Genomic DNA, 12,929 nt, shown 5'->3' on the forward strand with positions numbered 1-12,929 from the left:
AGAATACATCTAGGCTGGAGGGAGGTGAGGGCCATATTAAGGAAACTTAACTGTCTGGGCCAAGGCCAACCTGCCATTGACTGCAGACACATGAGTGAGCCCAACCAAGTTCAATTAATCCTTTTCCACACCAGCAAAGCTACTAAGCCATCCCATAAACTTATGAGAAATAATAAATGGTGGTCGTTTTTAGCCACTGTGTTTGGGGTTGTTGGTTCCCAGCACTGGCTAACTGACACACTGCTTCTTAGATCTTCAGAGATCAATCTGCTTGAGGAATGATTTCTTAAAAATTCTAGAGGCTCCTTTGAGAGCACGTTGAGTTGTCAGTACAAACACCAAATATTTGATTTGGGCAAAACTGCTTACCATTTGACTCTCTCTTAGAAAGATACCAAATGTCCATAGGTGTATCGCAATAGTATTAGGAGACAGAGGGCACTACCTTTGTCAAGCGTACAAAATGAACACCCTTATTTACTGTAGGTAAGTGTTGTAGAGGCTGTTGTAATTGGCTGAGTAGCAAATGTGGATAAACAATTGAGTGTTAGTGAGATGCCTGACGCTAGAACTCTATTAGGTAGAAGATGGGGATTGGCTGTTCTTGGTGTTCTGGAGATATGGAATCACGGTGACTATATAACAACAACAACAACAACAACAATAATAATAATAGGTAAAAATTAGGGAGCACTTACTCCAGATATTGTACTAGGTGCTTGATATGCCTTATTTCATTTAATCTCATAAGAACTCTATGAACTAGGTACTAGGTACTGTCATCTCCATTTTACAAATAAAGAAACAGAGGTTCAGAGCTTCTCCAAGGCCCAATTGCTATTAAATCATAAAGCCAGGATTTAAACTCAAGCATTTTGACTCCAAAGTCCATGCTCTTGACCTCTCTATAACCAAAATATACATTTTTTAGGGGGAAGAAAAGGAATCCTGTATAACTCCTTCAAATATAGCAGATGAACAATTGAGACTAGTCTTTGGTATAGAGATTCCTTGGATAACACAGACTGAAGGAATTCTCCCACTTTGGGTCCAAATCATCAAATACTGAACAAAACTCAAGCTGTTTTTGTGAGGTTTCATCTAAGACTGGCTTCCACATACAGGTATGCCTTTTGTGTACGGCAAAATGGCACCCAGGTAGGAGCCGAAATCTAGAATGCACGCCCCTCAACACGCCTTGTGCCCTGGCCTAGGGCTTCCTCCCCTCAAAGGAAGAGGCACTTTTGAAAATTCTTTTGCATAGAGAGGGAGCTGTTGTTTTTTTCATTTCCACAAAAGTACCATATGTGCTAGGAAGTCCCTGTTGAAACGTTTGCAAGTTGTACCCAATAAAACATGGCTAACGACCATCCCAGTTTTTTCTCCCACAGAAAAAATAGAGAAGAAAATGTGACTAGTTGTAGTTCAATAAATACTTGTGGAAAGAATAAATTTTAAATGAACGAAGATGCACTCATTATGCACAGATGCAGAGGGACCAAAGAACGTAGAACATGCAAATTTATAATTGAAGACCTAATCCATGTCACTGGATTATTCATGAGAAATGATTCATACCATTTAATTTTGCACACTCTATCAAAATAAAAAATAGTATATATATTTCTTTCCTGACATGTCACCTTATTCTAAGGGAGGCTTTCGTGAAATTCAGGCTCAGAGAGAGTTTAGAGCCATATTCATTCCCCATCTGAATTCATCTCCAGCAACCCTTCTCTTCTAAAACAGAAGAAACTGATTGCCCTTGCCAAGCTAGGAGGTTTGCATTACAAATGTTAATGCTTCACCAGAAACTGAGGCAAGCCAATCCCCTCCTCCATTTTCACATCCTCCCCGACCATGGCCCACACCTCTGCTGACTGCAGTGATCTGAGCTGAGTGCTCATGAAGGCCACTCTTCTCTCTGCATCTAATAACCCAGTCTAACAACTGTGGTGAGTAATTTCCTTACCACTTCTGTTGTTAGCAAACGCTAATAATGCTGCATGACACAGATTGAGCGCAGCAACTGAAAAAGAAACTACATGAATTATTTTTTTAAGTTATCATCAAAAGAAATGCTTTTCTGCAGGAAATTTTAACGGCTCAAGGCATTTGCCTAAGTTTCTGCTCTAGTGACCGCCTCTTTGTTCATTAACAAATGCTTCCATAGCACAAACGGAAAACTTTTATCTAGGGTACACCTGCAGACTTTTTTGGGTGGATGTAGCTGCAGGGAAGTTACTATTCAGTCTAGAACTTGAGTTATCTGTTCTCATGATGCCTAGGTTAACAGATCATGGTCTCCTCCCATTTTGGTGCTTTAAATCTCATTCTATTTGCAAGAATGATGGCTGAACTGGTGATTGGTTTCCTGCTATACCCAACTGTATTTCTTGTACATGCCAATAATCAGTTAATGAATCATTCAACCAATCAGTGAATCAATCAAACATTCATGTATTCAGACAACAAATATTTATTAAGTGCCTTTCTGTGCCAGGCACTGAAAGACCCTGGGAAGAGTAGTGAGCAAGACAGTCACATGGGGTCTTTATACTACATTAGATAGCAGGAGGTTGTTATCTGAAGTTCTCCTGCCTAAAAAGAAAAAAAATGACCAAGGATTTTAACCCAATATTACCAGGATGAATTCTAGTGCAAAGCCTAATGAAGGAATCCCCCTAGCATGTTAAATAGCTGAAATTCTTGTTTCATAATAATTCCCCCAATTAATTTTCTCAGAGAGATTATTTCAAATGTAACTAACATTGTCATAATTTACTAGTGTCTGACACTAATGTGTGTTTTACTAGCCTTTTCCCAAATTCATAGAAGTTCAGATTATTTTTACTGAAGCTTCCACCATAATATATTAAGTGCTTGCTTATGGTTATAATTACTATCAATATGTCAAAGACAAAAACCAGATAATGAGCAAAGACCATACTTCTAAATCTTGCTAATCATCTTAAAATCATGACATGGGTCACCAGCAGTAAATGTGCTACAGAAATTATAGAAAGAAAACTCAGTGTGACTGAAAAAAAAAACCTCAAATACACATTAGTCTGATCATATTTAGTGTCATTTTCACACATAAAGGCCAGCGGGCTTTCATTTTCCCAAGCACATGTGTGATTAAGGGTTGTCTTGTGTCTTCATGGAGCAGTGACCTGATAGCATCTAGACAAATACCACATACACATGGATTCAGTAAATGTTTTCTGATGATGTAATGCTTACTATTTATTGTTTTAAACAGCAAGTCATTGTCTTTCAGATTGGTACATTTTTATGGGAAATGCTGAATAATGAATTCAAGAATTCTCAATTTACAGATAGAAAAAATTCCTTGAAAGCAGTTTTGTCAATTTGCCCCCTAATTTTCAGAATGGTATTTAATCTACTAGTGACTAAACTGTAGGAAAAATCTTTGTTGTTGTTGTTGTTATGTAAAGGAAAATGTGGGTGAAGGGGATGAGGTCTGGTTTATATCCACCTCATGATTGGGACTGTCAGAGAGAGAGAGGAAAAAGGAAATCTCAGCTCTCCTCAGATAGGGATATGGGGTTGCATAGAATTCCACTTTTGGGGAAGTCCATTATCAAGGTGATGTAAATTCTCAAGTAGCAGATTGACTCAGCATGTTCCTAAGCCACAGACCTCTTAGGTGACATATGCTAAATTCACGTCATTTGCCCATTTGCTCTCACTAGGTGACAGGGAAACCGTGTGTTTTCCCCACCTCGTGCACACACAAAGCGGAAGCACGCTGAGCTCCCGTTGGTCTGTTCTTATTCATGTCTCTAACAATCTGGATGTTCTGCACCTGATCACAGCTATTAATTTTAATTTTCTCAGCTTTTACCCCATGGTATTCCAGTGTCCTTATAGGAAACAATTATAGGTGACTCTCCTTTGCCTAAATGCTTTTCCTTTTCCTCAAGTAGTCAGGAAAATTGTTTTACATATTATAAATCTGTTTAGAAATCAGCTGGGATTACCAAAGCTTTAAGCACAATATTCCCCAATACTCACACTTCTGATTAGCAAATAAATTTAACATTAGAGGCGGTGGCCACCATGATGACAATTTTAAAGTACAGCCCACAAGAAAGTTTTATTTTTGACCCCTAAGAAAAGACAGGGAACTAACATGTAAGGGGGCCCTACTATGTGCAAGGAACAGTTTTAATGTACCTTTTAAGGGCAAAAGCTTTCTGGTCATCCTTTTCAGTGAAATGCTGATGATTTTTACTGTGATAATGAATAATTAGAGTGGGCAAAGTTGATAGAAAATATCCAGAAATGTGAGTCTTAGACTTCCTTTTCCCAGCAAGTTACACATATTTTCATTTATGCCAGTGATTTATAGCTCAGGGGTTTTGCCACCCTCATCACAGCTCTCACAGCTAATCGTCTATTCCCAAAAATAACAGGAATCATCCTGGGCCTCTTACCACCTTGCTGATGGCAATCTCCGTGTCTTAGTGGCAGCCTTCACATCAGCACTTGTACATGTGACCTTAAATTCTCTGCCTCAGTTTTCTCATCTCCGCAAAGGATGGCAACAGTAGTTACTGCACAGATGTGAGGATTAGGGGGTTTATTGTGCTTCATTCAATCTAAGTTGCCATCGATTTTAAAAGGCACCCTGCACACAATATGCTAAGAATTGGCTAAATAGGTAATAACTGTAAGAATAAATATGAAACTCAGAATAATGCCAATATGTACCAGTAAATGGTAACTGTAATTATCTATTAGTGACCTATGGGCCTCAGTATGGCTTCCTCACCCAAGGCAGGACCTCTGAGTTTGAACTGGTGACTTTATCATCCTGGGCTCTGTAAGTTGGGGGCTCAATAAGTCACTTTAAAGCACTTTTGTTCTTGTGGGTGAACCTTTTCCTCCAATGTTAACCTTACAGAGGACCCAATGTGTAAAAAAGATAAAAGGATTTTCTCTGATTAAAGCAGGGGTGGAGGGGCACAAAGCTCTGCCCGTCCTCCTCCAAGGAGTCCTTTCAGGCAACAAAACCATTTTGTTGCCGTGAAAAGATAATTAGTATCATAAAAACCCTACCATTGCTCATTAATCAATTACTCCAAACCTTGTCAAATGTCACTTTATTGAAATGTCACCTGAATCGTGCCATTATATGGCACGTGTCTAGTATGTATACTGCATAGAATAAGCTTTCAATGTAATTTTCTCACCTTCCTCCACGCTGGTCTCCAAACTCCCCCCAACCTACCACACGTGACTGAGGCCATCCTTATCTCAACTAAATCACCTCATGTCCCTCCCCAGATGTAGTTTAATGCTCTCTGAGGACACAACATGAAGGATGTCAAACTTTAATTCCACATAAAGCATTCTGCTATCAAGAACTTTTTATTCTAATGTCTTTTTCTTGAAACCCTCCTTGAACTCTGTCTCAGGAAACTTCTACCCAACAATAAATTGAATTTACTTAACTATCTTGTATATTAATTATGATAAGCAAAATTATATGGGAAACAAACCTATCAAACAACTTTCTCTTCCTGGATTAGCCACATAAAACTTAGAGATGAGGGGAATAAATGAAAACAGAAATATTCTATTCAGGATTTTACATAAAACTGTGCAAAGTGTTTCCTCCCTGGTGGCACCTGCTGGATGTGTGTGTGTGTGTGAAGGACTGAGGTTTGGAATGTGTTAGGTGCAAAGCAGGAACTAACAGTGTGGAGATTTTTACAATGGCCTGTGCTTGTGGTGGCTCAGAGAGCTTTGAGCACAGAGAACAATTAACATGGGTAAGAGAGCTCTTTCTAAAATAAAATAGCTCCTTAGAGCTTTGGAAAACAGGATATTCCCAAGTTATCTTTTTCCCAAATACTAAGCAGATATTATCTTTTTACAGTTTTTCATCACTCCTATTTCCATAAATCAGGAAAAGGCAAAAGGTGTCATTTGTTTTTCTGTAGCATATTATTGACTATAATTCTGTAGCATATTATTAAAGAGGGGGAAAAAAACAATCAATTACCAAAGGCCATAAAAAAGTCCTCCCTCTAATCCTTAGAGAGAATAGAGTACTCAATTCATTTTATTTCAAACTGATATTTAGGGACTAGGAAGCTTTATTTAATAAAACAATTACAATTGAAATATATTTTGGTTTCAAGTTCTGAGGATTGAACAAGAAACAAACTGGGGATGAAGAAAACAAAACTAGGGAGAAAGAAGAAAAGAGGAGAAGAAATCTGGAGTGAGTGAGCAACAGGAGAGAAAGGAGGAATAGAGAGATCCAGGGAGAAATCAAGGGGGAGATGAACAAAGAGGGTGGTGGACACTGAGCTTTCCTAGGCTCTGTGGCTGTGACTTGCTGGGGTTCATTGTTTTCAATGACTACTGTTGACTTCTGTATTAATCCTCACATTTCTTAGGTCTCCATTCTAAATGTTGACCTGAACACCAACACTAAGAAAAATTATTCTCGGAACACAGTAGCAATGATGAGCACAGTGGTTCTGGGAGCTGGGTAAAAGTCAACCCAAGGGCCCGAGAGGCCCCTCATCGCTGTCATGCCATTAAGCTTCCAGCAGATGCACATACAGATGGCAGAAGCACCAGCGCAAGCTTTGCCAAATATACAGATGACCTATGTTCACTTGCCTGTGGGTATCCAAAAACACTGAACCATCCGTCTCTTACTTTTATGAAAATTTATTTGAAGTTAACACTGTTTAAACACTGAGGACTAAATCAGTACAGAGGAAAACAAAAGTAACATGCTTATAAACAGTGTTTTAAAAGTTTGGGAAGCTAACTGGAGCAGAAGATGAGGTGTTCCACTGTCCTCATTTCCATGAGAAAGCTCAAAAATATGGAAAATGAATAATTGGTTAAATAAATGTAAACGTAGTCACATTTTTGGCCATTAACTTGTCAAGATAGCTGATTTCCTGATTGATTTTGTCTGTGCTCTTCAAGACCCAAATAATTGTAGGAGTTTATGCACTTCTCTCTCTTTAATGGATATAAAACACCAGTCAATTTTTGTCAAGTCTTACACTGGACCAGGTTTTCACTGGATAAATAAATGAAGGATAGGCAACTGGATATTCCAATCCAGATAAGAAGCTGATTATGTATTAACCCAGACAAAATACACATTTACATTCCATATATCACTAAGAATAATTTGGCAAGAGGACTACTCACCTGACCCTAAATCCATGTGTCAGAAGCATCGTCACTGGGGACCAGTCTTTTTATGGGGTCTCTGCACAGACTGTTCTGCTCTAACCCAGTGGCACTGGCAATGGAGGCAGTCTTCTGTTGTCGAGAGGTGCGCCCAGTTTCTTCAGCAGTTCCCCCAATCATTTGCTATGTTACTTAACTTTTTTTGTGCCTTGGCTTTTTCATTTGTAAGGAGGGAGAGTCAAGAGTACCTACTTCTCACATTATTGCTTTAAATGTGATAATGTCTGTAAAGCACTTAGCTATATTAGTGTTTGTTCTAATTATTATTAACATTACTATTGTATTGGGCTAATATCTTTTCCCCAAAGGAGCCACTCCCATTCATTTCTCAATTTAAAGGCTGATTTCAGGGCAGCCTTTGAGCCCATTGAGCAAATCTCAGATCTGTGTTTTCCTGTCTTCCACTTTGTTAATCAGTCACTCTCCTTACAGAGGGCCATTCAAGTATTAAAACTCTACTGAACATTCAGCACTAATACTGTAATGAACATCCTGACTTTTGAGGCCTCAGATACCATTTCTGGATTCTGCAGTGCCTTGTCCCCTTGAATGTGGAATATGTCACGACCCTTCAGGGACCGAAGCAACACGTCCAAGGTCTTGATTCTTCTCTAGGCTTTATTGTCTAATCTCTCGCGGCGGTTACAGCAGTTGTCGGGAACCTCTTCTCCCTCCCAGCGGGCTCCCTTATATTCAGTCACCCAACCAATCCGGGACAGTATCATGCGTGACCTTTAAGCGGATAGGTGTCACGCGCCACTCTAAGCGGGCAGCACGAGCTGTGCACGGGTACGGAAGTCTGCTGGGCCAATCCCCAACAGGGAAGAGGGGAAAGGGTGGTGAGCAGGATGCAGGCGCCATCTTTAGGGCATTGTCCAGCTAGAGTGGGGCTCAGCCTCGGCCATAGGCCAGGCCCCCACATCTCCCCCTTTATTGTTTTATAACCAAAGGTCTGTCGGGATCATGCCTGTTTTAGGTTGTCCGGAGTCTGCAGCATTCTTACCCGTCCTCAGGCAACAGACAGCTTAGGTCTGCGCCCTGTCTTAGGTTGATATGCGCAGCTCCCGATCTTACCCGTCCTTGACTACTGATCCAGCATATTAAGCCATACTCTAGGGGAGATGCCTTCCTCTAGCGCTGCCATGGCCTGCAACAGGACCTTCCGTTCTCCCTGTTGCTGTTTATGTAACAGACTTTCCTCCCAAGCAGGAGAGGCCCACAATTAGCAATATTCCTATGACACCTACACCTGACCAGGCTTTGGTGGCGTTTAACATCTTGCCTTACTGTCTGGACAAGTTTGGCAGCTTTAGAATAATTATGAAAAGGAATACCAGTAATACACCCTCATATACGCAGCCCACAGACAAAACCTCCCCCAAGAGGTCCAATTGTTCTTGAAGAAGGTTCAGTGGCCCGGGACAGACCATTCAGCATCTCTGCCGTAGGAATGGTGATAGTCAGCGTGGCGGTGGCTGCAGCTGCAGCTCGGCTCTGTTGTCGCCTGCTATAGGATCCACGGCAGGAGCAGAAGCAGTGCGATCATCTTGTACCTCTGCTCCGGAGTTTTCCACTCTGCGTATCAGACATTCAGGCACCCAAACGGGGTTCTGCTGGTCCTGTGGAAAAACACAAACCAAGCCTCGGGTCCAGATTATCACTGGGTTCGGGCCTTTCCATGTTCCTTCCAACACATCCTTCCACAAAACTTTAGGCATGTGTTTTGGATTGGATTGTTGGCCGTGCCACTCTGCTGCACTGCGGCCATTTTTGTCCAGTGTTAAAAAGTTTAAAATGAATAATATGATGTTTAATTTGTCTCTGGGGGATCTAAAGTCTTCACCTATTCCCCCTTTTTGTTTATATAAGGCATTCTTGAGGGTGAGGTGGGTGCGTTCCACCATACCCTGAGCCTGAGGGTTGTCTCTAGCTCCCTGCTGCTCTCATGACACAAAAGGATGTCATCCATATAATGATAGATGATTATCAGGGGAAACTGTTTCCTGACAGTTTGTAAGGCCTTCTTCACATACACATGGTGGGGCTATTAGCCATGCCCTGTGGCAATAAACCTTTGACAGTCTCTGAGGTGAAGCGGGATGGAGAAGAAACAGTCTTTGATATCTATCACTATTGAATTCCATCCTCTGGGCAGGGCCACAGGGAGTGGAAGGCCTAATTGTACAGGTCCCATAAGCTCCATCTGTCTGTTCACTGCCCTGAGATCATGGAGTAATCTCCACTTGCCAGACTTTTTCCTAATTACAAAAATAGGTGTGTTCCATGGCGAGGTAGAGGGCTGGAGGTGACCAGCTGCTATCTGTTCTTGTACTAAAGTGTGAGCTGCTTCCTTCTTTTCTTTGGTGAGGGGCCACTGAGTACCCACACGGGCCTTTTTGACTGCCATGTTATTTCTATAGGCTGTTTTCCCTCAGAGGCCCCATAGAAAAACCCAATTCTGGTCCTCCGGGCCCTTTGGGCAGTCTCCCTGCTCAAAGGATTGGTTGTTCTTTCCCTTGGAGATCCTTCCCTAGTCCTCTAGTGACCGCGTACCCCTGTTTTTTCATCATGGCATTAGACTGCTCACAGTAAAGAGTCTCTGTGGTTAGTTTAACTCTGCTATTAAACCTGTTCTCTAGCTCGTCCCCCAAAAGTTCCCCATCTTCATCCTCATCAGATGGCAGTCCCTGTTCAGATCCCCCTTCCGATGCCTTTGCGGAGGCACGCTCTTCTCGTACTTCCTCTAATATTTCCTCCCCCTCTTGGATGGCCTCTCGGCAGCTTGGCTTCTGTCCTCGGCCCTAACCCTAGAGGCCTCCGTCCCCATCCTCTCTCTAAAGGGGCAGGTATCCTAGTTATGATTTAGATGGACTACGTCGCTAATTCCGCGAACCTTTTGATTTCGTTGCCACTCTGCGAACCTTTTGATTTCATTGCCGCTCTGTGAACCTTCACTGGCACCTCCTCATTCCATATATTATAATAAACATTGTCACAAACACTAACAGGACACACACACTACACATAAACAACCACCGCAACTGCCTGCTGTCTGCCCTGCCACGTATACTTTCAGTTTGCTCGCCGATCCACTCACCCTCCTTGGTTCCCTCTCCCGGTCTGGCCAGCCAACCAAATGGCGTCCAGCGACGTTCCTGAAGAGTTACAAGCTCTACTTCATCGGCAGGCACCGGGGTCAGCAGATCAGGTCGCGACGAGGTTTAGTGATTCCTGGGGTTCGGCACCACTTGTCGCGACCCTTCAGGGACCGAAGCAACACGTCCAAGGTCTTGATTCTTCTCTAGGCTTTATTGTCTAATCTCTCGCGGTGGTTACAGCAGTTGTCGGGAATCTCTTCTCCCTCCCGGCGGGCTCCCTTATATTCAGTCACCCAACCAATCCGGGACAGTATCATGCGTGACCTTTAAGCGGATAGGTGTCACACGCCACTCTAAGCGGGCAGCACGAGCTGTGCACGGGTATGGAAGTCTGCTGGGCCAATCCCCAACAGGGAAGAGGGGAAAGGGTGGTGAGCAGGAAGCAGGCGCCATCTTTAGGGCGTTGTCCAGCTAGAGTGGGGCTCAGCCTTGGCCGTAGGCCGGGCCCCCACAGAATAAAATTGGATTTATATGTACATAATAATTATATGTTATGTTCAATCTTTCTTCTAAAGGAACAGTGTTCAGGGGGGCCCATGAATCCATCAATGCATGGGACATTATTTATAAATTGACTAAATAATCTCAACCATATGTCTATTATTGTTTTTCAAGAAAGTACGTAGCTGGTCATGCGATGAATTAAGTTCAAATTCATTTAAAAGCACTCCTGAGTTCATAGTGACTCCCACCCCCCTTGGCACTGGAATTCCCCAAGCAAGAGGAACACTAAACCAATTATTACTATTTACTATTATGGGAGGTTTTTGATATTAAATAGTTTATTCCACAAAACATAAGATTCTCAGATATAATAACATGACAACTTAAAATTTCTGTATGGCAAAAGACACCAAAGAGGAAATAATTTCAACAGGTTTAACATATCTTTAATACAAAAAAAAACCCTTACAAGTGTGTAAGAAACAACCCAGTTGATGGGCAAAGAATGTGAACAAGGCTGTTCACACACACACACACACACACACACACACACATACACACATACACACACACATACAAAAAAAATACACTGATAATGAAGATATGAAAATAGGCCAAACTTAACTATTGATCAAGAAAGACAAACCCATAAGTGGATACTATATTTTGCCTTTGCATATTGGCAAATCTTTAAAATACAACATAAAGTGTTTATGAGGCTGGAAGAGGAAAGGAAACTGCATTATGAGTGGGTGCATAAACTGATGTGGCATGGTGGAGGGCAATTTGGCAGTTTCAAATTTTTTAAAGGATGTTATCTTTCCACATAGGAAGTGAAATACAGGATATGTACCCTAAAGGAATATATTTCACATATGCTAAAAGATACAGATGTTTAAGAATGTTCGTTACAGCATATTTTGTAGAATATGATAATTAGAAATAAATCTGTCAATAGGGCTGTGAATGGGTTAAGTTATTACAGCCATACAGTGGAATAGTAATCCAGCTATTTCAATGAAATTGCCCTGTGCATAAATTCTGTATGGGTTGCTGCCCTGACATATGTTGTTGAATGAAAAAGGAAAGTTGTAGAATATGTATGGTAAAATTAAATTTTTACTGGAAAAAAACCACATTTTTCTATTTCTGTATCTATTTCTACATATCTCTTTCTCCATATATAATTCTATTTCTTTCTCTCTCTCTCTCTACCTATATATATAGTCCTCTATACTGTTCTATGTACATAAGAAGAGTCTAGAATGATACACAGCAAACTCTCAAGAGTGTCCCAAGAGTGAAAATTAGGGAAGAAAGGGAGTAATTTTATATTTTGCTCTGTCTTTACACTGACATGTTCTTTGAATTCTTCATTTCACGACACACAGGTATTACTTCAGTATATACAAAGATGAAAAGTGGTAATCTTCCAAAAATGATCCTGATTCTTAGAAGCAGAAACAACTGTCCAGAATGAGGACCACGTTCAGCCTGCAGACTCTCGGCAGATCCCGCTGCTGCCCCTTGGGAGAATGGGGGGAGGGGCTTCCTATTCAGCTGTGCACAAGGGCTTGGCAGACACCTTAAAGAGAGGACACAGCAATGGCCAGTATTATGCTGCTTCATTCTTACGACCATATGTTGGCGGTTGCAGGGCCAAGACAGAAGGTGTTTACTGCCACCCATTAGCCTAGGGAAGGAGCAAGCAGGCTTTTCTCTGATTACAGACTCTGCACAGGACGCTGGTGTGGGCTAGAGAACTTGCAGCAGCTCATGGTCTGGGGGCAGGGTAGAACCTCATTATTTGGTGTGGATCTTCTAGTTCTTTTTCTCCTTCCTCTATGCCTAGTGGTCATGGAATGAAGAACAGTTGATCTCTAGATTCACTGATGTGTCATAGTTACCTAGAGACCAACTCCAGGACACACCACCTGTGTGAGTACTGTTAGTATGTAGGAGCGCTACATATATTCATATCACTCTAAACACTGGAGGCCTCTCTTACCAGAGTTTGTCATAGAGAGCATCTAATTCTACCCACGAGTGGACAAGGTTAGTGAAAGCAGA

The sequence above is a fragment of the Manis javanica genome, chromosome 5, assembly GCF_040802235.1.
Source record: "Manis javanica isolate MJ-LG chromosome 5, MJ_LKY, whole genome shotgun sequence".
Lineage (NCBI taxonomy): Eukaryota > Metazoa > Chordata > Mammalia > Pholidota > Manidae > Manis > Manis javanica.